The 27,950-nt window shown below is 34.4% G+C and overlaps 1 long non-coding RNA gene across 1 annotated transcript in view; it reads right to left on the bottom strand.

Moving 5' to 3' along the window:
* LOC148279804 (uncharacterized) overlaps positions 1 to 27,383 on the bottom strand; it is a 61,100-nt gene extending 33,717 nt beyond the window's left edge. Inside the window, exons 1-2 of the long non-coding RNA XR_015822774.1 lie at positions 26,163 to 27,383; positions 22,299 to 22,399 (exon numbers count right to left, since the gene is read on the bottom strand). This is a non-coding gene — a long non-coding RNA (uncharacterized LOC148279804). The remainder of the gene's footprint in view (positions 1 to 22,298; positions 22,400 to 26,162) is intronic.
* Positions 27,384 to 27,950: the final 567 nt, after the last annotated feature.

The following is a 27,950-nucleotide window of genomic DNA, read 5'->3' as shown; positions in this document are numbered from 1 at the left end:
AAAATGAATGTAATAATCCGTAAGGGTTTATAAATAAATTTTCAAATAAAAAAAATATAAAATAACTAATAATAATATATAAATGTTTCTACAGTATAAATGCATTTTTGGAAGATGTAATTGAATGACTTAAAATGTAAATAACGTACGCAATACACACCGTAACTAGTATATTTATATTTTTTTACTGTTTGTATTTTCTTAACTTTTTATTTATTTACTTTATTACTTTTTTTCATTGCTGTATTTTTTGTCTGTTTATTGGTCAGACTGTAAGAAATTTGTAAGAGGCAATACTTCCGCCATTTCACTGTGTATACTTTTGTTTTATTTAAGAATAAATATTTATTTACTTTTGCATTTATCACATTGTACGTATTATGGTTGATAAAGATTTTAATTATTCAAAATAACCACAATTCAGTTGATCGAAATTGAGATATTATAATTAAACTTTTATCGATAAACGATAGCGTATTGCGAAAAACATACTAGAGTAACCTTTGAGAAATACGAAACGAAAAAAAACACAATTTCAACACGTATTATTTAAACTATGTAACTTTTATACAGGATAAATTTATTATTATATGTACATACACGTTTAGAACTCCATTTAAATTCAAATTTGGAATAGATTGCACTGAATTAGAAACACGTGTTGAAACAATTTACACTAACTAGATTCAAAGTACAAGACGATTTGAATATATAGTTTATATTGTGTCGGAAGGTGTAAAAACAGCGATCGGAGGCGCTCGCCTAAATTTAAATACAAAATTAAGAACGCGGTCGCTACCGCTACCCGCTACACGTGCCGGCGCCGAGAGAACAACGCGCGATATAAAAATTAATAATAAACTAAACCAGACTAAACGGTTCGCTCAGAAATGTGGCGGACAACACAAAACAACCGTCGAAAAGGAATTGATAAGACGTGAAGTCATAGGGAAATATCACATACTACGAATACCGATAAAAATATATAATATGGATTGAGAATAATTAGTTGTATTTTCAAAATCAATATGGATATTGTAGAGAAATGTTTTCATTTCCGAATTGTTTTTATTTATTTTTTAATACGTCACTAGAAAAACGCGACATGTTTGGCCTTGACGTCAAGATTCACGACAATGTTCTAAACAAATTAGAATGGTCAGGAACAAATAAACGTGAATCGCAAAATAATAGGGGCGTGGCGAATGGAATTACCGTTTTTGCGGGAGTTTAAAATTACAAATTTAAAATTTGTTGGACAGTATTTCATAGACGTTTTTTACTTCAAAAATGATTTTTAAAAATGTAATATTTCCCGATAGAAAGATACTCGTCGAGGGCGAAAGCACAATGAGGAAATTCATTGTTTTTTTTATTTATTTCTTAATAGACTATCAAACTAAACAAACAAAAAAGTGTCATATTCTAACCGCCACGAATTTTTAAAGTTTTGTAATTTTGAAATTACTCTGCCCGTGACGTCACTAGTTGTCGTGACATTTAAAAGTAGAGGCCCGTAGCTACCAAAACATTAAGAAAAATGGCTTCCCGAAAATCTATCACAACACATGGCAACGCCGTAATTGCGTGGTTGATTCACAAGAACTTGTGGCGTCGTTCAAAGTAGTTCATTTTTAATAAAACCATTTTTTTCAAACTTTTTCTTCGCCGTGCAAGTGCTCTAATTTTTAACGCGTGTAAGAAAAAAAAATGTACATAATTTTCTGTAGCACTGAACACATTCTCTCAACCTCATTTTCTAGATATAATTTATTTAATGTTAAATTAAAATTTATTATTTAAGTAAAACAATTTATTTTGATATCACATGCTACGGATTTAGAGAACAATTGGGTTTTATGTTGATGGACAGTAACAAACCCATTTCATTTGAATAAATCATGGAATTTTATGTCATAATATTATTGATTTTTGTTATGTCCGTTTTCATATTTTTTTTGGTTTATTTCATTAAATGAGTACATATAAAATGAGAATATCGCTGAAACGTGTACCGATTATAGACCGAATTGATAGCGTTCTACTCATTCTGGTCATACTTGATTTCCTTATCATAGTGCCAAGCGACCTTTAGTTATTATATGTATAATGGCCGACAGTTAGCGGTGGAGTAATGTACACAAGTTCGCCTCGCCTCGCTTGTGGCACGGTTCAATCGCCGGACGGGTCAAGGGAATTAACTCTAATAATAAACGCGATAAGATAGCGTTAAATATTTTTCTCACAGCAGAATTTATTCGTGGTATAAACAAACTTTTTCAGTGATAATTTAGCCGATCGTTTACAGAAGATGATTTCCTTGTCCGAATCAAATTAATACATTAGAAATTATGACGCTTGTATCAGTTATAGTTACTTATTTTTCAATATTTCGCGTTACTATCTTTTAAATAATAATTATTAATTATTTTCAATTTTATTTATTTATTCATATATATGTACATTACAAAATGGAATATCTAAATTCATACATATAGAAAAAATCTAAATAATTAGGTATATATAAAAGAAACACATTAGTATACATAATATCCAGAGAATAATATGTTAAAAAAGTAAGAGAATCTTGTAACGAAAAACTCCCTCAGAGAGAAAAATGTCAATGTCCAAAGTGATATTGTTCAACATAGAGATAGCCCTTCCAACAGGCGTAACCATTGGCAGGTTGGTCCTGTATATTGGAATATGAAACAGTCTATGCTGACGCTGTCTAAGGTAATTATCCGGAACATAAAAGCTAATGCTCCGCATAATTTCAGGGTTGTCAATAATACCGCGCAACAATCGAAAGAAGTGCGTAGTTAAATACACATTCCTTATAGTCTTCAAACTGCTATAACCGAGCATACCCTGGAGGAACTCAGTGGGATAAAGCAATGGATAATATCCGCACTCCCTCATGTAGAGAAACCGAAGAAATTTCTTCTGAACCCTCTCCACCATAAGAGAGTACTTCAACTCACACGGTCCCCAAATCATCGAGCCACTCTCGAGTCTACTTCGCACCAACGAGTTATAAAGAATTCTCAGTACTCGTTTATTCTATTTTAATAACACGATATTACTTACACATCTAATATTTTTAAATTAGTGTAGAGTAAAATATACTGAGCTAAGGTAGATATCACGTTCCAAGCCAGGCAAATAATGTATGGGAATGCCTGGCCAATAACTAAAAATCCAGGCAAACCACAGAAAAACCTTACCCCTTGTACCCAACAGAACAAGACTCCATACTACATTTAATTTGCCAGCACCTAGGACTAACGACTTTTTCTTTAGAGCATGTCATTATTATAATACTGTTCTCTCCGGTCACGCAGACATTTTTCATCTCTCTTATATGAAATATAGAAAAATCCTTATAGACAGTACACCCGTTTAGTTTTACGATGTCAGTAATTATGTATTTATTCGTTTGTTCATTATTATATTTTTGTACCTTTTACATTATTTTTATATAACTTTTTTCTTTTCTTTTTCTTTAAATTTAAATTTATCTTGTTTCTATTAACTTTATTTTTATAACTGTATATAAGTATATGTATTTTTATTTTATTTGCAACTTCTAAGTGCCTAACAATTGTTAATTGCTTTTATTTTAATACCGATAATGTACTTAATCAATATTTTACACCACTGTGGAAATTTAAAAAATAATGTTTTCACAATTTTCGTTCATATGTATTCTTATTTTCTGTATACAATATATGTAAAAACTGTTGTTTTTTTCCCAAATAAAAATAAATAAAAACGTAGAACAACGCTAGACGCAGCACACACCTTAAAACACTACCGATCTCCGCTGGTAGCGCACAATAAATAAATAATTTTTATGTAGTTTATTATAAATCGTGATGAAAACAAATATCGACATTTAAGGCTGTAAAAAGTAAAAAATCATACGGTTAAGCCATTTTAAAACGTAGTTTAAAAATGTTTTAGGGCCTTACTCGTAAACATGGCATAAATAATAATGATATTTATGTTTGGATAATTTAATAGCGCCATTTTTTGTGAAAATCACCTCAAGGGCGCTGTACAATAAATAAATATCCCAGCACGTCTTGCAGCTACAGAGCGCATGGACGGTTGGGATTCTAGTTCATCGTCTCTAATTATGATACGAGTATATAGGAGCTATAGTAGGGCCAATTTAATAGGTCACATTCGACATTTGTCAGTTTTAGCTTCATAGTGAGGTGACCTGCTTATAAACATCGATTCAAGTGAATGAATCGATTCGCACTTCAAACATCATATATGTAAATTGAATTCAGTTACTATGAAAACGTACTTATAGATACTGTAATTTTATTTTAAAAATCATAAGTCGAATCCGTGTCCCATTATTATTTTCTATCGTAAATTTGAGGAACAAAATAAGATAAGTACATAATTTAACGAAACTATCAACATTCGATTTTTCTGGGTAACATCCCTAGTGTTTAAAAAGAAAAAAGGTTCACTGGTGGAACATTGTAACGACGTTTAGAACAGAAAAAGTTTATTAAATTTAGAATCGTTTATTAGTGAAAGTAAATCGTAAAATAACATTATTTTGTCATTATTATAGTAAATATGTAATCATAATTGAAACAAGTTAAGCAATTGTGCAGTTCAAAATTCGAAAAAATAACCAATATTTTATAGCCGCCCTTACAAGGTTATGTTGTTGAATTTTGATGAAGTGTCAAATGTGACCTATTAAATTGGCCCTACTGTAGGTAACAGCACGTCTTGCAGCTACAGAGCGCATGGACAGTAAGAAATCTAGCCCCTATTTACATTTTTATTTTCAAACATTTTATTTGACAATGAAGTTTAGAGTTTAAGTGATATTTTAAAAACGAAATAAAAAGCAAATTTACAAAAATAGAAGTTAGATAACAACAAGTCTTGCAGCTACTGAGCGCATGGATGGTTGAAATTTTAGACCCCATTTACTAAATTTAGATATTTGATAACATTTACATAATATGATAAAAATAATATGATAGCTAACATCACAAAAAGTCTTGCAGCTACAAAACGCATCGACGAATGGAATTTCAACAATATAAGAGTGATTTTAAAAAGTTAATAAAAAATAACACATTTCCACTTAAGTATAGTGGTATGATTCGGATGGGAATACCATCCTTATTACAGTGGTAGAATAAAGATGGTTTTTCCATCCGAATTATTCCACTCTACTTAGGCGTAACTTTACGCCGAATTTATGAGTAAGGCCCATAAAGCAAAAACTGTGTTTTAAAATGGCTAAACTGTATGATTTTTTACTTTTTACAGCCTTAAATGTAAATATTTGTTTTCATCACGATTTATAATAAACTATATAAAAATAATTTACTGCGCATTACTAATCGATAAGAATTCAAACGACCTTTTTAAAAAAAATACGAGTCACGTTCAGCGCAAATTATGTTCAATGATTCCTGATAGGTGGTGCACAAATGTCGAGATCCGTACACTATGCGAGGCTGATAAGCATTAAAGCATTATCGGCAAAATCAAGAAAGAAGTTCTGTGTTCGTTTGGCCATGTAGAGCGAATGGACAGCGAAAGAACGGCTAAAAAGATTAACGACGCGAGTGTTGATGGATGCAGAAAACGAGGACGACCGAGAAAGCATGGCACGACCAAATCCAACATGCACTTGAAGACGGCGGCCTCCATGGTGTAGTGGTCAAGGCGCTTGACTCACACACGGAAGGTTCCGGGTTCGATTCCCGGTGAGAACACAAAAATAAAATGTGATTTTCCTAGAGCCTGAGTGTTCTGTGATGTAATTCACCACTGTAATTAGGCCTTCTGGCCTGTTGTGGTGCAAAAAAAAAGAAAAAAAAAAAAAGATGGACTTGTCAAAAGCCGGCATAATCGGCGTGCTTGCGTGTGAAGATGTATAAATGTTGAGGAAGCTAGGTATGTATGCAAATACAGAGTAAAATGGCAGTCTATCTTCTCTGCCTACCCTTACGGGTAACGGCGTGATGGTTTGTTTTGTTTTTTTTTCGTTTGTTAGTTTCTTAATTTCCGCAGTGCAACTAACGATAATGCCTAGAAAAAAAATACAAAAAAACATTATGTAGATAATAAGGCGCTGCATAGCAATAGCGATGAATAATATAGTTAAACGATAAAGATATCGCGTGGCGTGACTGGGTTAAACGTGTGTAAGTAATTATTATAATTAACGGAAAATTTATATTTGTTTAAAAAAAAATATACTAATTCAAGTATCCAATTTTATAAAATATTGTTATTCATTGAACTTTTAACCATCATCATCATTCCCTTTCCGCACCTAATGGTACACAGGGCACTGCATTGGTACACCAATCGCAGCGTATCTTGATCATTTTCTTAACATGAAGGTAAGATGCTCAGTCTTACGCTACAGGTACCAGTGCAGGGACTATGAAATATTTTAGTGTGAAAACACCCATTCAAATAAATATTTCAAATCAGCCATGTCGGGAATCGAACCCGAGACCTCTTGCATTGTAGGCAAACGCGATGACTATTGCACCACGAGGCCGACAGAACGACTTTTCGTACATAATTTAAATTTTATGTTGGCGGGCTCATTGCCTAATGCCATTTTCATCCAACCAACGAATACAACACAAGTACTATTTATATAAATCAAATTTCAAAACGTTTTAGATAGTTTTTTTTTTTTTTTTTTTTAAATAGAAAAAACAATGTTTGTATATAAATGACGTCAAATCAATAATTAAAAGAAATTAGGAAAGGAGGGTAGATAAAGGTAGAGAATGAAGATATATCTTTAAACGTGATTTTAATAGAGATAATGCTGATTTTTGATATTGGATGGGAGATTCCACAGTCGAGTAGCATGGGCGCCATATGAGTTAGAGAAGAAAGAGGAATTGTGGATGGGAATTAAAAGAGTGCTTTGTAAATTAGAACGAAGAGGTTAACCATGAACTGATAAGCGTTGAAATTTTTCACGGGGGTATATAGGAGCGTTTGGACTATAAAGTACAGTAAACAGAAGTGAGAGAGAGAGATGGTCTAACCGCTGTCTAATTTTGAGCCATTTCATTGCAAGTATGTTCAACTACGAAAGCAAAATGGAACTGATCCAAACAATAGACGTGTGAGTTCAGTGTTCGAAATTATTTATTTATTTTACAGAAACAAACAGTCGACAATGATATAAAATCATAAAAAAGATACGGTTTAAGGACAGACCAGCAAGGTTTCTAAATAAAAATCATACATATAAAATTGTGGTACAACAAAAGGGTGTGTTTATGTGTATTTGTATGAGAGTAAGTGTATAGGTGTGTTTGTGGGAATAAGTATTCAGGTGTGTGTAAGTGTGAGCATCATTAAACAGCAAGTGGGATGGTATCGCAGCCAGAAAGAATCTGTCTTAATTTATTTTTAAATAAATTAAGAGGCGTTTTGAATATATCAATAGATGAAAAAAAGCATTTTAATTAGAGCAAGAACGATAGAGGAAATAGTGTTGTGCATAGTTAGTGCTACAGATTGGCAGATGGAATAAAAACGTATTTCTTCTCACGCGAAAGGGGACATTAAGAATAGGTCAAAAGAGTCTACTTTATTATTTTATAATTTATATAAATAGCATAATTCAGAAATAGTGCGTCTATTTTTAAGGGTAAAAAATCCATTTTGTTTAGCAGATTGGCTGTAAGTGCAAAGCGTTTTATTGTTTTTAGAAAGGGATAAAAAGATGTCACAAGTATGTTCAACTAATATAGCGAAATGGAACAAATTCAAATAAAAAAGAATGTTCGCAAATAGAAGCGTTTGGAATTTGGAAATGGAATCGCCATAACAGTACCTACCATAATAACCAAGAGAAGCGCGGAAACGAGACTTTTCCGAATGGCAACACCGCCAGCGGGCGGAAAATAAATTGTAACGTGGCTTTGTGAAAAGGCTGTACAGCGGGGCGTGGGGAGAGCGGCGAGGAGGGCGGGGGGGTGTAGGCCACGTGCGGGCGTTGCGCAACCAGAAACGGCGAGGATAGTCCGGTCGCGGATCGTATGTACATGTCTGTCGCGTGACGATAAGTACGGAGAAAAGCGAGGCACCTCGGCAAAAGGAATCCGCTATTAATGTGGGTTTATTGATTGAGGACGGTGATTTTTTATCCGGGAACGCCGTTTTGTTCGTTTTGAAATCTCGGGTATGGAACTGATGAAACGGGGGGTTAGTGCGAGCAGCGAAAACAAAGAAAGAAACTTGCGCTTGGTCCTGTGACCTATTCGCAGAACATGGATTTTATATTCAATGGATGATATAAAATTAGCAGCTCACAACGGAGTCCTGGTCGAGCGAAGTATGGACTTGGAAAAACAGGGGTGAAAGTAGGCTGAATGCTGTCTAAATGCGATCTCTCAGGCGAATGTGTGGTAAAACTATGTACGATAGATGCACAAATGTTGAGATCCGTACGTTATGTAAGGCCGAGACAAGCATTGTCGACAAAATCAAGAAAGGAGCTCCGCGCTGGTTTGGACATGTAGGATGTAAAATGGACGGCTAAGAATATTTACAATGCTAATGTTGATGGATGCAGAAATAGAGGAAGACCGAGAAAGACATGGCATGACCAAATCCAACAAATACTTAAAGATGGACATGTCAAAAGTCGGAATAATTGGCGCGCGTGCATGAGAAGATGTATGAATGGAGAGGAAGCGAGATCTGTATGCAAAGATAGAGTGATGTGGCGTTCTATCCTCTCTGCCTAACCTTACGGGGAAACGGCGTGATGGTACACCAGGTTGTGCAGTGAAACATACATGAGCCAGCAGAGTTTGCATTTCACCCTCTGTGGAAAACATAGCCAGTGCAATTCTCGAAGTAGGAGAGTGATATTACTGAACTTAGAGATTCCGAAAATAAGTCTCGCTGCAGTATTCAATACAGACACTAGGCGAGTCATTTTGTTCATCGGTAGACCTGCTTGGATACCATTACAATAATCGACCCTAGAACTACTAACGTATTTATTAATTGACGGGCGGCATCAACCGGCAATTTAAGCGTATGCATTTAATTTTTCTCGGCTGATAGAAGCATGAACTTATCGTTCTACTAATTTGAGCGTCAAGAGAAAGCTCAGAATTAAGGAAGACTCCAGTAGTTTAATGGTGGGTAAAGCGGTACTCCTTACATCGGGTAGTGCCGTATCCTGAATCGAATTCTGTTGTCTGGCTGAAGCCATCCATAGTTGTTCCGTTTTAGATGGGTTAAATGAATGTTAGTCTATTTTCAGCAATCCAGTTTCCAATTTTCTCAATGCTTTCATCAATCAAATAAAAAAGCACACTTCTCTCGCCTAGTTTGCATAAAAAAAACTGTGTATTATCTGCATAGCAGTGAAACCGCAATCCATATTCTTTGATAATGTTATCTATATCGTTGGTGTGTGGGAGATTGGGGAGTGGGCCGAGTACTGACCCTTGAGGTACTCCAGTAGACACCTGAAAGTTGGGTGAGCTTTTACCCTGGAACACAACGGCATATTCACTTTCATTAAGATATGAACTGAACCATATATGTGCTTGATCAAACATAGGCAAAATGGTGAATGTTACACAGTGCATAAAGTGGGCACAAGGTCATTAGCCCTGTAAATGCCTAGACTTCTATATTTCCTACTCTAAAATGTTCATCTTAATAACTCCAGTATTTTTTCTACAAACATTTGGACAAAACTCAAAATATTTTTTAATCATTTAAACTATAAATAGCTTTAAGCCATTGCTATTATTATATTGCTATCACTTAAATATACACATTTCGCACGCACGAGGTTATGAGTTAGTTCATGATTTCTACGTAATCGCGAACAGAAAGTCATGACATGTGTTAGTGTAAACACTCGAGAATTAAAATATATGTATATTATTATATATAGACAACAGATAAACGCAAACACACTCAATGCATTCTGCATGAGTGAGTGTAAGTTTTATCTCGCTCACTCCCCGTTGATCACCCGCGCGAGGGAAATAGAAGAAAATACAATAAAAATAATAACAAACATGCATGTATTCCGGCGTTTGTATGTATGCGTGTACATTGAGTTCGTATGAATGGAGGTCATTTAATTATCTATACTAAGAACATAAAATCGATTATAAATATTGTAGATTGTAGGGCAACCAAACGATTTCATTAAACATTATTAGTATATTAAAACAATCCAGAAGAAAAAAATATCGCAACCCGTAGTTACCGCGCAACGGTACTTCGCGACGGTTTTTCTTCTAAATTTGAAACAGCAAAGTAAGTCAAAAGTGATGGTATTTGAAAGGGGAAGTGAGGTTACTGACTGCACACAAAAAATATTAATACCCTTATCACCGACATTTTATGTTCATTTAAAAACAAAAATAATAATAAAAACATGAAAAGACTATTGTATACAAGTGCAAATCAGGTTCGTTTAAAAATTACAATTAAGAAGCATTGTTTATAGTGTGTAATATTCAAAATTTTGTTTATTGTGGCAATAGGGTCACAGTTTAAGGATTTCATTAGTTGGATGGTTTAAGCAAAATTTACAGAATAAAAATAACGTACTAAACTTTAGTACATCTAGTATTTGTTCTTTCAGTTCTTGATTACAAACATTTGATAAACTTCCACTCATTTAAACAAAAATGTACAATAAGTAACTATGCAAGAAACACGGAAATAAAGAAGAAAATGGTAAAAGACATTTAAATACCAACTAGGGAGCGGATACGGAATGATGATGTTTGAAGAAGCATAAAAAGGTAAAACTTTTCAAATTGTGAGTTGGATGGTTTCTGCACGACACGATCCAATTGATTGGTTAATGCGAAGACGTGGTCACACGAAGCTGCGACGTTGCGAAGCAGTTCATTTTATTAAAACCATTCATTATTTCTTCATACATTTTCAAGAAAATTCGCCGGGTAATTAAATGCTCTTATTTTTAACGCTCGCAAGAATTTTTTTTTTAAATCCTATTATCCGTAGCACCGAACTTGCTCTCACGTCAATCGCATTTATACAGGTAAATGAATTGGTGACCCCAGGATACATGATTTTTTCGTACACGTGAACATTTAATAACATAGTGTTAAGATAAGAAAACATTATCTATTGAGGAATTTAAAAACATGATACCTTTTAGAATAATCATAGCGCTATCTTAAATATTTCACTATCTTCTATAGCATACATAATATGGCTGAACATTTTATCTCACAACGTGGTAAGCTAAAAAAAACTACACAATAACAATATTTTGAGTAGGTCCAAATTTTTCTAGACAGGCAGGATTTCACTCCCAAGGGAGTTGTGAGGATCTTATTTTTTGCAACAGAGAGAAAACATTTTTGCCCACGGTCTCGGCAATGGTTTGTTGACATATATTTGCCGGTCATGCCTAAACGAGATTGTTGATCCGCCTCCAGCTGTGCTATTCTGAACCGCTCTCGCGGTCGTAGAAAACACTTTTTTCTCCGGCCGCAAGAGCGTTTGGAATACCAGCCCTGGGGGACTAGTCACCTTCTGAGTTCTACGTGTAGGCTCTTTTTTTACTAAATGTAAACCTATATCATATCATATTTGAGTTTTCTGTTTTTTTTTGTATTTTTTTTTATTTAAGAAAGTAAACATGAACAGAAAATATAAAAGGAAAAAATAACGAAACCCACTAAATCGCGAAACCGGCTTGTCAGCAGATTTCTTATTTTTCCTTTACAAAGAAAAAAGTTAGAGAAATTATATCAATTTGAAAAGTAATATAAACATTATTAACTAAAAGCTTACGTATTTTTTACACAAAATTTTAGATAGGTGACTGTGCATAAAATAATTATCAATAAAAGCCTTGTTACATATTAGCCATTTAATTATTTTTTCTGAAAAGTTTTGTCCACGTTTTCTTTTAAAATCTGTTTAGGAATCTTACTGAAAATTTTAGTAATTGTATAATGAAGTGTTCTTTGGCCATACTTGTTTACATACCTCGGTACTGACAAGCCTTCACGTTGTGCTAGCCTTGTATTGTGTGTATGTATATACATTTTCTGGTAGTTACTATCAAATCAATATCTAGTGACAAATTTGAGCCATAGAATAGCATTGACGGACAGGCACCCTTGCTTTTTTAAAAAAGTTCGGGTACCTCGTCCTTATCAACTCTAGCTGATCTGTTAATTAATTTAAGCCGAGTTATTATTATTATGGGTACCTTATATAGCGCCATTTTCGTAATATAATACCTCAAGGGCGCTTTACAAAGTGATTATATACAGATATAAATTTAATTTTAACTTTTTAATTTAAGGAAAATAATGTACTTTGTCACCACATGCTAAGGATTTATTCAAATGATTTAGAGAACAAGTGGGTTTAAAGTTTCTTCCGAAACATCACTTCACTCTCACAGTTTCGGACCTCTGCTGGGAGAGCATTTCATGCCGTAGGGCCTGCGACTGCAAATGCGCGTTCACCGAATTTAGTGCGCTGTTTGCGTAGAGGTATAATAACTTTTCCTTTCGACGTAGATGTAGCTGATCTAAGCGTAAGACGTCTGTCAGATAGTTCATCTGGAATGCATGTAAGGATTGAATCTTTGAAATTTTGGTTTTACAAGAAAGGCCCCAACTGGTAATACCATACCTAATAATTAATTCCGCTAATGATTGATAAATAAGCCTAAATGTTTTTATTGGAACAAAATATTTTATTCTGAACATGCTGCCTATAACTGTCCATAATCTTTTGCATAATTTGGTAATATGTTTACCATACTGATTTACATATATTAAAATATATATATATATTATTGTGTTTTGGATCCTATAAAATATTTGTGGGGATTAGACTCGCATGTCTGTGTTGACTAATTCCTCGTCCAACTCAACAAAGGACTTTTGTTCCCACGGAGTTGAGAGTTATGTCTTGAAAATGTGTAATAAACTGTTTATAAGTAAATAAATAAATAAAATGAATAAATATTTTTATACGCGTCAAAAGTACTAACTGTTATTAGAAGAGATTGTCACGGAGTGGTTAAAACATTGTTCTAAAATCTAATCACAATTACCTTGGGGTAAACCCGAATGAAAAGTATTCAATTAATGCACCGCCTTCACAGAATTTATGGTCAAGGTGACGCTGCATCATACGGCTGTTTCATGATAATTAGATTTAATCTTTGCGGAATCAACGTAAGAGTTTTCTTCCCATTGTAATGAGCGTCCCGATTCCATAATCATAGGTACGCTCCAGGATCAATGAAATATCGCAGTTTAAACAACCTTTAAAATCAATATTTCACGTCCACCCTGTCAGGAATCGAACCCACGAACGGTAGGCAAACGCGCCGCCGACCATTACACAACGCAGCGGACTTATCTCTACTCGACAACCTTATTTAGGATGTTTACTTAAATATTCTTTAGGACATCATTTTCTTGTTTTAATTTAAAAATTGATAAATGTTTTCTGGAGACCTTGCCAATAAAACGAGTTTCGGCTGCGGTTTCGGTTTCAGCCAAAAATTGGACGAAAATTCGGCTAAGCCGAAACCTGCGGTCGGGATGTGTCGGGATAATGTTCGGTTGTATTCGGGTGCATCTTATTTATGGCTAGTGACTAAGATCTCCAATTATATTGATATTTTCGTAATTCCTTTATAGTTAAAAGTTGAAGTTTCTATAGCGTACATTGAAGAACTTTTACAATATATAAGTTACATGTATAACATACAACGATCCAAAATACCTAAATTAAAGCCCTTTTTTTCATTGTGTATTATATTTATTTATTTGGGAAAAACTGTTTTTACATATATATTGCAAACAGAAAATAAGAATACACATAAACTAAAATTGTGAAAACAGTCAATAGAAATTTTCCACAGTGATGTAAGCTATTAATTAAATACATTATAGGTGTAAAAAAAGGCAATTTAAAAATTGAGAAATGTTAGACACTTAGAATTTGCAAATAAAATAAACATCAAATAAAAATACATATATGTACATACAGTAATACAAATAAAGTAAATAAAATTTTTAAAAAGGTAAAGAATAATAAGAAAAATATTTTATTTGACATTAATATTTAAAAACGCCTTATTCTGGAGGTTTTAAATTGACTTTTAATTTATTTCAATAAGTTTCGGGTCGACCGAAACTAGAAAAGAGCCCGAAATTCGGATTCGGCTGAAAATCTTTTTTCGGTAGGTCACTAATATTTTAAACATGTTTTAAAACATTTTCAAACATCGATTTTTAAGAAAGATAGGCTGGAGGTTCGGCTTATCCAGAGACCTATATACGTATAATGAGTTAGAAACTACTTTGAATATATCTTCTCTTCAAGACCGTCGAAATAAATCCGACCTTATAGTCCAATTTAAAATTCTCAACTCACTCTTTGATGCGCCTGAACTACTGAGCTTAATAAAATTAAATATCCCACTAGAAACCTCAGACAAAATTTACTCATTCATACCGATAACCATAGAACTAACTATGGTTTTCATTCCCCTATGCCCAGAATTCTTAGGTCAGCCAACAAACATACCAGTCTTGATTTCTTGATAGCAAATTGTCTTCTTTCAAACGATCACTGAATCAAATTCAATTATAAACACCTCTCTCCCGCTTCCACTCCCACAAAGTCTACTATAAACCATCGAGTCTTTCTAATTTTGTTATAATAATTTTCTATGCATAAATGTGTCCATAAAAATGCCCATTGGGCGTATATATAAATAAATAAATAAAACTCTCGACGTTAGAATCTAAATAGCCTCTTTTAAAGAAAACACATATGCAAATTTTGCACCAGTTGCTATCCACAAAGCGTTCCAAAAAGTGGGAGGGCGATAAAAAGAGAAAAAATATTCCAAGGATTTATAAAATACCTGAGTTACAGATCCAAAAACCGGTATAATACGCTCCTGAGGGTACCTACTGCCCACCTACCCGCCTGTCTGCGAACTACACCACTGAGACACACATTAGCCATAAAATACTGAAATTCAATCCGCACGTTTTTGGGACGAAAAGAAATATAATGAGCCGAGTGCAATGGAAACATTTGAATTCAATGTTAATATTAATTGTATACAACCACATACCGACTTTTCTGCGTCTATCGAATTCGAGACGTACCTGTTTCTTCGTCGAGGCACTATAGTCCTTAAAATGTAACATGATTAGAATGACAGTTGTCAGAAAAAGTACGACATAACTTTGTAGTAACGCCAAAGAAGTTATTTATATTGACACACGAAAAATCATTTGTATCTGGCGTGTTAATTTATTTTTTAATACAATGGCTTCAAACATAAATCAACATTAATTTATAAAATCAGCTTTAAAACTAAAATAAACTTAATTATTAACGACGTTCTTACAAGGTTACGTCATTTTGCAAAAACGTTAGAGTTAGGACAAATTGATCGAATAAAAAAATAATTCATTTGATGTTGTTCATGAAAAAAGTATAAATGTCTCATTTTTTGTGAATAATTGTGTTAAACACACTATAATAGGCATGTTTTTGCGTTTTTTTATATCAATTTTCAAAAACAGAGTTTCATGATTGCATGAAATAACTGATAAAATCGATTTGATCAGTGATCAGTAATTTCCCATCACGAATAAAATTAATTTGGCAGCTGTCATTCTAACCAATCTATATTTTAAGGACTACAATTACGCTAACATGCAAATCTTACTATATTTATTTAAACACGTTACATACCTACATATACAGTTAACGTACATACTCATTTTTTTTGGACCGGGTTGTGGTTCTGTGGTAGTATTGTGGACTCGCGGGCCAAAGGTCCGAGGTTCAAATCCTACTCTACCACAACTCGATTTCCATTTTTCCAGAACAAGTTATTTACAACTTTTTTGGAAATGGTCTGAAAATTGAAATATTTGAGTTAGAAGAACTTAGGTTATTTAACTCTTGGCATATTGCCTTAAGGAAATTTCTTCCTACCTACCCAAACCGTTCAATTTGAGAAAATCAGTGGTAAATGAACATATTGTAGGCATCTATTATTTTAATTATAAAACAAAATATTGACGAACATATTTTTTTAAAGAAATAAAATAAACTAAATATCTACACTATACTATGAAGAGAGAAGGGGGTAAAGCGGGAAGGAAAGACGGTACACCTTTACCATAGTAGTAGCACAAACATATAAAACCAACGTACTGATAGGACACACGTTTTTGGTAGGTTACATTAACGTGCGCTGATTATATTTTTTTAGTCAGCGCGTTTGCCTACCATGCAAGAGGTCTCGTCTCGGATTCGATTCCCGATATGGTTGATACGAAATATTAATATAAAAGGGTGTTTTCCCACTAGAATATATTTATAGTTCCGGGACTGGTACTCGAAGCGTAAAACCGATCATCTTACCCTCATGTAACAAAAATGATTTAGAAAAGCTGCTATTTGTGTACCAATGCAGTGCCCTATGCCCCATTAGGTGCGGAAAAGAAATGATGATGTATAAATAATTGTTTGAAATGTTTAGTGCGCGTTGATGTTACATACTAAAGGTGAAAGTGTATGGTGGGATTTGCATATTAGTGGAATTGGTGTCCCGACGCAACCGGTAGACATATAGGAGTCTATAACAATGTTTTGAGTTCGTCAAAATACTGGATTTCACCCCCTAGGGAGTCATTAAGATTATTAAGTCTTTTGTCTACAAAAATTTGGACAAACTCAAAATATCGTGATAAAATTGAAAATCCGAAAATTGGTTTCGGGCGTTGCCTAGTATGCGAAATTATTCGATCAGATGATTCTCTTCGCAACAATAAAGGTTTCAGCTCTTTGACTTCCCTAAAATGAACAAAAGGAAGAATTGAAGAAATTATAATTTTCAAACATAGACAAAATGGTAAATGTTACACAGTGTGTAAAGTGGCCTCATAAACCAGTCAATGACAGTTCATAAGTCCTGTAAACGCCTAGACTTCCATATTCCTCCTCTAAAATGTTCTCCGTCCATGTTGTAATTTGTTCATATAAAAGTCTATTAACTAACATTTAATAAAATATTTGACCACAAAGCGAATTCTTTAAATAGTAATTACATTAATGATTTGAATTTCGGAATAAAGCACAAAAATCCACAATGTTCCAAACTTGTTTTGAAAGATAAAAATTGAGGTGATAAATAATAAACAGAAGATTATCGACGTGTTTACTTATTTACCGGTAAAATGGCGAGCGAAATTTGAGTATGTTCGATTATTATTATTATTTTATTTTTTTTATTTGAAAATTTATTTATAAACCCTTACGGATTATAACATTCATTTTACATAAAATAATATATACATTTTTCATTTATACTCTGTTGTTCAAAATAATATTTTTTACATCTTTTGAAAAGTTTGTCTGAGTCTTTTGTTTAGTTTTGTCTGGTAGTTTATTGTATAATTTCAGTCCCTGGTTCATTAGTCTTGATTGTCCTTGTCTTGTTTTAGATAGTTGTATATGGTATTTGTCTGATATTCTCGTATTATGTCCATGTTGACTACAATTTTTTACTAGTTTTAGTTCTTCGTCTACAATTACATTAGTGGCTAATTATATTAGAAAGAAATAACAAGAAAATATAAATAAATGCAGTGACCATAGAATTAAGAATATTCCAGAAACCGCACACGCGCATCAAATAGAAGGCGACTTAACTACTCTTAAAGGAGTAGTTTTACGTTTTGACCCATTAGTTTCTTTGTAGACGTCGCTCAGAACGACACTACCGATTTGAATGCAAGTATGCCGTGTTGTGTCGTTTCAAAGTGTAGAAATACTGCTGGGATCTTAAAGAAACAGGATGGGATCACATTTCACGTGTAAGTAGCATATGAATTTTTAAGTAGCAAATGAATTACTAAAAAAATAATAATATTTTTCCATCTGTCAGATTGCCAAAGAAAACAAAATAGATATTTTGTAAGTGATGCCAGGGTAGTAAAATTTTTTAAGCTATGTTGCTAATCCAATGAGAGAAGTAATGAAAATTGGACCTCTCGGATTAAACAACGCCGTGGTGGATATTTGACCCACATTATCTTTGAAACATCAAATATTATTTAACATGACATAAATATACCCGTTTTATGTAAAATACAATTTGTTTTTTTTTATATTCAAAGTTCAATTATTAAATTACCTTATTAAATGACCCTTTATTTATCTACTCTGTTGTGTCAATCAATGTTTCCAAATGTTAAATAAAATTTTAGGAAAATTAACAAATTGGTTTTCTTTGAAAATATGTTATATTTTTTGTGTTATGATTTTATTTTTCGCGATCTGATAACATTACGCGGCGACTAGTGCGGCGAAAGTGGGGGATTTTTTTAGACACAGTCCGATGTATTCGAATATTCAACGCTCCTTTCGGACTGTTCTTAATTCGATGGCAGTGACACTTGTATGATGGAAACAATGCGTCGAGTTTTCCTGGATTTGCGTCGTAGAGAATTAAATCCACAAGAAAATTTCTAAGTCGTGTATGTAAATATTGTGCTTCCAAATTTCTTTTATTGCGGAGAAAAATATAGGTTCCCTAATATCGGTGTCTGTCTTAGTATTATACATACTTGTAAATCACAATTTTGACAGTTGTAGAAAATTCTTTATATTTTCACGTCAGTTTTCCAACACAATAATTTTTCAGAAAAACAAAAATCGCCATAAACACGAGTGTTATCACAGACCGGTTGGTGAACGTATTCCCGTTTGGTCACTTCGACATCATTCGAACTTAACAAAATAATCACTGTACGAAGCACGTATCGCGACTCCGATGCAACAAATGTTATGACGCACGCCGGGTCGGCGAGGCGGCGAATGCTGAAACGGACAACACCGAAAAGCGCAGAGGCGACCAACCGGCGAAGCGGTTCGACGCGAACTGACGCTGGCGAGACGAGCGGAAGAGGCGACGGCAAACGGCAATTCCAAATTCAAAACTTCGATCTCGCGACGAGGCGCACGTGAAAACTGCGTGCCAACTAGTAAAAAGCTCAGAGGAAACGGAAAGCAGACCATGTAAAAGTCTCGAAATAGTGTTTTCCCCGCGCGTTGTGCCCGTTTGCTGGATGTGTTTTTGCTCGGCGCGGACGGGCCATTTCCCCGGTGGTTTTTAAGTCCCCACCGCTGTTTTCCCTTCTACGCAAGGCGAATGAAAAGCCTGTTGACGTGCGAGGTGCGAGGGCTCCCAAGGACGTTGCCATGTGCAAATCGGCCACGGAACGCACTGTGCGAGTACAAGGGACTGACCCGAGCCTGTTTGGATTTCCAACTGTTCGCAGAGTGCGGCGCTTTGCACACACGCAGACCACCACACACATAATATTTATGCCATTTCAGAATCTCCTAGATTTTCAAATAAAGAATACAATTTGATTTACTGTTTGTTATTCACGTGTTATTAGAATTAAGAATAGTCCAGGAGGAGCATAGAATCATATTTGAATACATCGGACTGTGTCCGAAAATCTCCGAAAATTTTTCCGCGCGCATTCGTGAAGTCACCGTGTAATATATATCTAGGCTTAACTATCAAAAATAATTTTCACTGGAAATTACATGCAGAAAGTGTTTGCCAAAAACTAAAAGCGGTACTTTTAAAATTTAATTATTTGAAATTCTGTGTTCCGCGGGCCACCTTGTACTGTTTATACCATGCGCTGGTTGAGTCAATTATATCATATGGAGTGAGTTGTTACGGGCTGACATTTACAACGTATACAAATAGGATAAAAAAATTACAAATTAGATTCCTTAAAATGTTAGGAAGTAAAACCAACATGATAACTTGTCAAAATGACTACGAAAATCTTTTCCCGATGTGTAAAGTTTTGACGGTACAGAATATGATATACTAGCGCCTGGTAACAGAGGACTTCATGGATTTCTATAAAACGCCAATATCACATAAGCATGAAACGCGCCAAAAAGCGAGAGGACATTTCATAGAAAGAAGAGCCATAAATGCGTATGGAGAGAGGACCAGGGCGTAGATACTCCCTCGCATAGTAAAGAGACTCCCGGACGAAATAAAGAATAGTGATATGAATAAAAACAAAGTAAAATTGGTTTTAAAATTTTTTCTTAAATTCAAAGTTTAGTGTGTAAAAAAATAAAAAAAATATGGGGAAACCAAACAATTTAAAACAGTGTCAAAAAAAGTGTTATTTTATTATTTTTTATATACCTATTTCGTTATCAAAAAAGACTTGATTTACTTGTATTTAAATTTTTTAAACTTTTATTTTATTGATATTTTTAAGATTTTTTAAAAATATTTTATGTAAACATTATTATATTGTGTAACCAAAATGTTTAAAGAGAGAAATCCCTGCAAAAAAACTGCTTTTGCAGTTTGGCGGGAATTAAAAAAAAATTGTTGAGAAGAATGCTTATGTGAAAAAAAAAAAAATGTTGCCAGAGTTAAAAAAAAAACAACTTGTTAATTTCTCTAAAATTTTATTGTGCACGCGGAAACCAAACTCAAAAATATTTTCCCTCTCTGTTGCAACAAATTTAAATGTAAGATTGTTATTAGAATTTCGACACGGAACCTAACCTTATATCTTCCATTATATTTGTGTTCATTTTAAGCCGGTGTCTCTCGGAACGGAACCCCGGGTTAAAACGACGTTTACCTGTATGTGTGTGTGTAATTTGGAGCGCCTTAAAGCATAGACATAAAATACTCGGACGAAATAATCGAGTAGATCCTTGTACCTTTCCCGCCTTTAAAGTGGAGCCGGCGTAGCGGGTATTTCTACTCTTCATTTAATTTATTTTTTTCATTTCATTTTTTTTGCACCACAACAGGCCAGGAGGCCCAATTACAGTGGTGAATTACATTACAGAACAAACAGGCTTGAGAAAAATCACAATTTATTTTTTTTGTGTTCTCACCGGGAATCGAGCCCGGAACCTTCCGTGCGTGAGTCAAGTGTCTTGACCACTACACCACGGAGGCCGCGCGGTAGAAGCAGCAGTCGGGTGCGCGGGTAGAACTTCCTTTCCCGCATAAAGTGTGTTAACCGATTTGAATAAATTTGTTGTAACAGAGAGGGAATAAATTTGAGAAGGTAATATGGAAGTCTAGGCATTTACTGGTCTAATTTAAGTTGCCACTATATAGACTGTGTAACATTTACCATTCTGCCTATGTTTACACATCCACATTTCCGCAACTCTTCCATCTGTTTTCCACTTTTGTAAATAAAGTAAAAGAGCTGAAACCTTTATCATGTGAGTGAGATTCATCCGGCTGAACCAATTCATCTACTAGGAAACGCCTGAAAACAATATTCCCAATTATATACTTCTTCTCATACCAGTTAGTAAGTCTTTTTAACATTTCCCTCACTAAGCATTTAAAAATTACCCTTGTACCGAACGGGGGGACCAAAAGACCCCAGCGCCTACTTGTATATGGCGTCAGGAGAATAAAACGTTGGAAGTGTTTATGACCGTGCAATAATTTATTCATGTTTTCGCGTACACATATTTTACTCATTCGTGTATTTTATTCATTTTTGTTAGTTTGCCGAATGCTTACGTACATAAAGTGAAATTGACCCTTGTATTATTTACGTCGTTTTTTGCTTTAATATAAAAAAACAACTATTTCAAAATTTAAAAACAAAAACAGGAAAATGCTTCTTTCTAACCTTTCCAACCAACTATCACATGCACTCGCCTATCCCTAGGCTCCATAGATATGGCAATCAGTATGAGGACGAGGCTGATATATTTGGTTCTGGACTTGATAGTTATAAAACGAGTCTGATTTCTTTTTTTCTCTTTTCTTTATATTTAAAAATGTTTTTCCTTTTTTTGTTTTTTCATATTTATGTATTTATTTCGTTAATATTTTTGGTTGCTTATGTGTATTTACCTACTTGTTACTATTGTTATAGTTATGCAATTTTATAATTTTTTGTTGTTTTTTATATATGTATTTTTTTTTCATATTTATGTTCAATATATGTTAAAGGCAACGTTAAATTTTATTTAAATAAGTTTCTGTTTCGGCCCAAGCTAAAACAAAAACCGAAGTTCGGTTTCGGCAGAAGACGTCGTTTCGATCGGCCACTACGAAATCGTAAGGTAAGGATTTCCCGAAAAGTTAGTAAGGATCGACTGAATGGTAAAGTTTCGACTCGAAGGAAGTAGGGTGAAATGCGACTAACCTATGCACTCGGAGTCGCCCCTCGTCCGTTCCTGCTGCTCGATAAACTGCGCAGCCTCCAACAGCGTGGCCAGGCTCATGGCGCCGCCCCCAGCGCACCTCCTGCACAAAAATATCACCACTTATTCAACATATGTAATAACTATAAGAAATATAATAAGCCTAAAATAACTTGTGAAAATATATTACGCAATAAGTCAATCAGTTTTGGAATATGGAATAATTGGATGGGGATGTGCGAATGACACATTGATCAAAAATTCGTGAAAATTGTGAAAAATTTCAACGTTTATCAGTTCATGGTTTACCTCTTCGTTCTAATTCTCAAGGCACTCTCTTAATACCCATCCACAATTCCCCTTTCTTCTCTAACTCATATAGTGTCCATGCGGCTCGACTGTAGAATCATCTCCCATCCACCATCAAAGATATTACAACATTATCTCTGTTAAAATCTCGTCTGAAGAAACATCTCCTTTCTCTTCCTTAATCTCTCCTCCTTTCCTCTTTCCTCTTTTTTCCTTTTGCCCATTGAGTAATAGTTTTGATTTAAGGTAATTTATTACGTTTATTTATATTTTTATATATCTTTAGCTTTTTAATATTTTTTTCTATTGAATATCTTCTGTAACTTGAATTATAAAAATAAAACTTTTATTTTATTGGTTGGTTGGAAGAAATTGCCATTTGGCAATAAGCCCGCCAATGTTCAAATAAAATTATGTACAAAAAGATAAATAAATCATACAAATAATAATTGCACAAAAAGCTTTAAATCAAAATGATCTTAAACGTCCCAAATCAGAACTAGCTCCCTCGGTATATTTGTAAATTTTAATGTAACATCTGTAAAACAACTTTATGTAAAGGCTCTGTTACTATACGCACACAAACATTATTCTCTACCTTCCATAACTCCTTTCACAAATACAAGAGTAACTGGATACTCCACCATGATGCTGCAAAAACAAATAAAAATTCACACAACCTTCGGTCAAAGAGGATTGGCGTACTACTCAATTCAAGTGTACAATCTACTTCCATTATCCATAAGGACAATTAGTAAGTACTCACAATATAAAATTGCTATTCAGAAATGGATAGTGGAGGTGGGTTGCGCACGGATCGATGAGTGGATCAAGCCAAATCGGTAAAATTTGTGTACTGTTTATGAAATTTGGTCTACAGGTTTATATATATAAATTGGTTTGTTGTTTATGATTATTTTAGTTTATATTGCTTATTATGTTAATGATAATTGGGTTAATTAGATTAATTACGTTTCTATTTTATTATTGTGTTAACTTTGTTAAATAACTAATTTAAGGCATGTTTAACTTATTGTCAAATGTTTCCCTCGGCACAGGCACCCCGAGGGAACATTATTCTGTATAAAAAATAGAATACAAAGATTGTATAAGTATAAATCAATAAATAATATTACAGAGATGGAGAATTTTCCGAAGTCCGGGCATTTACAGGGCTCATGACCTGTCATAGGCTGGTTATCCCCTGGTGCATATGGCACTGCATTAATACACTAAATGCAGCGTATGTCGATGGTCTAGAACAGCGGTCAGCAACTAGCGGCCCGCGAGGTTTTCGCCGCGACGGACGGAGAGAGCGTTCAGAATGGTAAGGTTGGATGGCGTAAAAAAGGGCCATTTCTTACGTTGGATTGAATAATTAGAGCGCACATGTGTTTAGAGGAATTTCGAGTTTACCAACTTGTAATGAGGAGGTTGTTTTTAAAATATTTTTAAATGTCAATAGACTATTAAACTAAGCCAATTTTTAAAAAAAGTTTTGTATTTATGAAATAACTCCGCGTGTGACGTCAGAGGTTTACTCCGATTATTCTCGATCAGTTTTGCTCATTGGTCCATTCGCGGCAAGCAAACCGGAAATCTTCCATAACTCTCTCATCATTGGTTGATTCATATTAACCAGTGACGCCGTTCAACGTATTTCTTTTTTATCAAAATGTTTTTTTTTCTTTCATTTTCAGGAAACTTTGTCGTACAAGTTAGTGCTCCAGTTTTTACCGCGTGCAAGAAAACATTTATTGTATCCAATTTCCCGTAGGGCTAAAGTTCCTAATTACATTATTGCAGCATTGTTTTATTTGAAAAGAAATCAGAAATCGATTGACACTCTTCACTCTGTTTTCGAAGTGCGGGTAGAAAAATGTCGATACAAATTTATTAAAAAAAACCCGCGTTAAGAACAAAAATATTTTCTTTATTATTATTACTATTTTTGTCATACATACAAAACCGGCATGTTAGCAGGTACATTTTTTTTATAAAATGGATTTAAAAAAAACAGTTACATTAGCTTAAATATTAATGTAAATATTATTAAAAACTAAATGATGTCCATAATTTTTTTTTGAATTATATGAAATTGTGAAAAATATGTAAATATAAAAGTCGAACCAGTAAATGTACAAGAGAAATTAGTAACAATATGAGGCATGTTTTTTTGTTAAAAACAAACACCCATGTACTAGGTAGGTAGGTAGATAGTGTCGCTGGAAAGCGTCTGGATTTTATAACAATGTTTTGTTTTGCACGGATAGTTAAATTAATGTCGACATTTAAAATTGTTAGTGGTAAACATTGTTTTTCTTAATCATCAAGAGCCATAAAGCCAATCTTCCTTCCTAAAATGTTCCCCATCTCTGTTGTAATATGTAAATCGATATTCCATTACTTATAGCAACGCTGTTAACGACGTGGCATTGATTGCAGTCTGTCCTGTAGGTACATTGTAGCATTATTAAAGAAATTAAAATTCTAGAACAAAGATAAGGCACCTACTATCGCGAAAGTACCTACTTACTGTTCATCTTTTTTATTTTTTAATAAAGCGTTCGAAAATCGAAACAAAAGACGGTTTGTACATTTTCTGTGCATTGTGACGTTTCGTTAAATTAATAATTATTGTAAGATTATATTTTATATTCTAATAGTAGTCATACGCGTAAGTAGCCTTTTTAAATATGCACAAAAGAAACAAGAAAGTTTGCGTTATGAGAACTATACAAATTTGTAACGTGTCGTCGCCTACGTAATTTTTTTAGTCCTACATGGTTTGTACGATTTGTAGGTATTTTTGAGAAACATTGATACTTACAAAAATGTAGTTTTGACAAGGAAATTGGACAAGCCCAGTAACAAATAAGATGCGATTTCGTTTAGTGAATGTGGCTAATTTGAGTAGACAAAAAAAATCACTTCGGTGAAGGGATTTTCAAAGGGCATTCACATTCGGAGGCGCTCGACAGAATCTGCGAAGCGTAACCTTGACAGGGAAAGTCTATCGGATACTAGTTTATTTGCCATGTAGGAATTATTTTCGTTGTGCAAGTAGCGTCGGTAGCAATTTTCTGCGTACGTGATCTAAACGTACTTTGACACAGCTGCTAATAATTTTTCTGTACACCTGTCAAACATACTGGGAGAAATTTAAATGTGAAATTGTTCCCAGCAAATAGAGGATAAATAAGATAACAGCGGCAGTTTGATGCCATCAAGATTATAATGCGGAATATTTAATGCGAAACAATATTCGTGATGGTAATTATGGGCGTGAAACACACAGAGAACAATAAACTAGATACGCTGGTCGCTGTCACGAGCCAAACACGTAAACATTAGCGCGGGTCGTCCGGTGCGAGAGAGACGGGTAACGCGCGACCAATAACGCGCTGGAAAAGTCGGGACGTCACGCAGTTTTGACGTCCCATTGGCCGGCGACCGAACGCGGTACGGCACGCCACGCAGGGAACCCACACATGGCGTAACGAAGCCAAATTTATAATTATTTACGAATACGATTTTAGGTGCATTATCGTACTTACGTGTCGTTGCAGAGCCGCTGACCGCTGCCGCAGATAGAGGACGTAGCCGTCGGAGATTCCCAATCACATGAGACACCCGATCTATTTATAAACTTTCACTCGCGATCGCCTAGCCTTTACGTCACTGTAGTAGAATCGACATATCTACTCGAGTGGTCCGTCGACGGGCGGAGATTCCCAGAGGAACGCTCGCCGGCTTCAGAACATTTTACGGGATTATAAGATGCCAAAACAAAGAGAAATGAGACGCGGTGCGATCGATTTATCCGCGCGCAACAAGCCAGCCGACGAACAACCACTGCGCACAAAATGATCGAGTGACATGCTTAGCAAAACACTATCGGAGGTGGGGGGACACACAAAGCGTAAAAAGTCCAAATTATGATAGCCCCTAGCCGATTTTTGACCTCTAATATTACGTTACTATTTGCGCAATAGTATACTTTCCGATTTACAACTTCCGACTGACGTTGAGGCGTTGTAAAGTCAACGAAACGATCGAGTCTTTCCTCGGCCCACAATATGACTGGCCATGCTTGCAAGCGCACAGCTCACGTGTCTCCTACTGATTTAGCGACCAATGGCGGGCCGGCTCGAGAGTCACGTGGAAAAGCCAGCCAATGGCAGAGTCCCATGTGACGTAAATTATACAGGGCGTAGATAGTGGTGTAGTTCTGAACAAATATGTTTATGTTATAAAATACTTAATCGGGGATTCTTTGTGTACGAATACAGAGAAAATTATGCGTCATTATTGGTCTCCTCAAATGTACCAACTAGCCTTATGTTTATATTTAACTCTCGATGCCAGAGTGGAAAATTTAAGAAATGTTTATCTTCGAAGAAAATGCACGCCTGAGACAATAGCATGGCCCGCTTGACTTTTCCAATGTGACACCTTTCTATTTGACATTTGCGGTTCGATTTACTTTTAGCGCTGCATCTATTCGCCGCTTGGCGCCTTTATCAATGGCGCGATTATTCCACGGGATAAAATTTTAAAGATAGTTATTATGTGTTTTCGCATTTTATTACAATTTAGTATTTAGGGAAAAATCATTGATTTTCTTTTCATGGAGCGGTAATCCAAAATCACAGTATTTATTTCTTGAGAATTGCAATTTTGTGCTATTATGATTTTTTCAAGAGAAATATTTATTTTATTCTATAATAGATACTTAATTATTTTTTTAATTGACCTAAACATTATTTTGTATGCATAGGGACATTACAAATTATATATTGAAATAATAAAAAAAACGTAAAAACATGTAATATTCATGTTTAGAATTATTTTTTTATTACATTTGAGGACAAATAATGTCTATTAAGTTTCTTTTTTATTTGGTTTGTGCCTTATATTTTTAAGTTCTAGTGAAAGGTTATTGAAATATTTTACTCCCAATTAAACATAGTTATTATGCATTAATTTACAAGTGTTTTTAACGGCTTTGAAGTCTTAGGAATATTATAATAAAAACACATATCAAGTTTGATTCATCATCATTCTGATGTCAATGTCGATCATGACAAAACCCGGTCACCAGTAAAAATTAATAATAAAAGTGGAAATAAACTAAATACATTTTTTTATCAACATAATGAAAATGCAATTCCACCAAGAAATGCCAGTAGAAAAACTCAATCTTAGAAATATATTGGATTCAACATAATACGACATAATAGCCATTACAATATTTTGAGATTGTCCAAATTTTTGTAGACGAAAGACTGGATTTCAGGCAAAATGGTGAGTAAAGTGGCCAATTAAACCAGCCAATGACAGAT

The sequence above is a fragment of the Micrasema longulum genome, unplaced genomic scaffold (genome assembly GCF_059751315.1).
Source record: "Micrasema longulum isolate JH-2025_06_02 unplaced genomic scaffold, ASM5975131v1 h1tg000664l, whole genome shotgun sequence".
NCBI classification, from domain to species: domain Eukaryota; kingdom Metazoa; phylum Arthropoda; class Insecta; order Trichoptera; family Brachycentridae; genus Micrasema; species Micrasema longulum.
Note: the sequence above shows the minus strand (reverse complement) of the source record. Positions and strands in the feature narration are given on the sequence as shown.